We start from the raw sequence: 955 nt of genomic DNA, 5'->3' as shown, positions 1-955 counted from the left end.
TCTCCTCTCTCCTCCTATCACTTCCTGCAGGTTTTCTGGCTCTGGAGCTGTGGAGTCTGGATCTGTGGTTGCGGGTCACCTGCTGCCCCCGTGTTCCTGCTCGACACCCTCTGTTGCAACGACTATTGTTACTAGTCCTATTGTTATTATTGTTATTATAATCATTAACATTACGATTGTTACCATTAACACTATTATAAATATCTGTACTATTTTTCATTTAGTCTATAGCAACATCACCTTTACTGTCTGTACCTCTGTATGTGGATATTGTGTAGGCTGTCTCTCTCTCTCTCTCTCTCTCTCTCTCTCTCTCTCTCTCTCTCTCTCTCTCTCTCTCTCTCTCTCCCTCCTTCACCCCAACCGGTGGAGGCAGATGGCCGCCCACCCTGAGCCATGGTTCTGCTCGAGGTTTCTGCCTCTTAAAGGAAGTTTTTCCTTGTCTCTGTCTCCTAGTGCTGCTCTTGGTGGGAACTGTTGGGCTTCTGTAAATAGCATCATAGAGTTCGGTCTAAACCTGCTCTTTATGAGGCGCTGTGAGATAACTGTTGTGATTTGGCGCTATATAAATAAAATTGAAAAAAACTGAAGTGACAGGAGAGAGGAGAGGGACGAGAAAGCACAAGACTACCAGAAAGGGGAGAAGTTGTGTTAGTAACATGCAATAATGGGATGAGGTTGCATACAGAGGGAGAGAAAGTAGAGGAGAGAGGAGCTCAGTGCATCATGGGAAATCCCCCGGCAGTCTAGGCCTATAGCAGCATAACTAAGGGATGGTTCAGGACTCACCTGAGCCAGCCCTAACTATAAGCTTTATCAAAGAGGAAAGTCTTAAGCCTACTCTTAAATGTGGAGATGGTGTCTGCCTCCTGAACCCAAACTGGAACCTGGTTCCACAGGAGAGGAGCTTGATAGCTGAACGCTCTGGCTCCTAGTCTACTTTTGGAGACTCTAG

At 46.3% G+C, this 955-nt stretch overlaps 1 protein-coding gene across 3 annotated transcripts in view; it reads left to right on the top strand.

Moving 5' to 3' along the window:
• Positions 1 to 955, top strand: part of LOC123987208 (potassium voltage-gated channel subfamily KQT member 2-like) — a 13,012-nt gene that overhangs the window by 1,908 nt on the left and 10,149 nt on the right. The gene's annotated exons all lie outside the window — the stretch shown is intronic.

The sequence above is a fragment of the Micropterus dolomieu genome, linkage group LG18 (genome assembly GCF_021292245.1).
Source record: "Micropterus dolomieu isolate WLL.071019.BEF.003 ecotype Adirondacks linkage group LG18, ASM2129224v1, whole genome shotgun sequence".
NCBI classification, from domain to species: domain Eukaryota; kingdom Metazoa; phylum Chordata; class Actinopteri; order Centrarchiformes; family Centrarchidae; genus Micropterus; species Micropterus dolomieu.
Note: the sequence above shows the minus strand (reverse complement) of the source record. Positions and strands in the feature narration are given on the sequence as shown.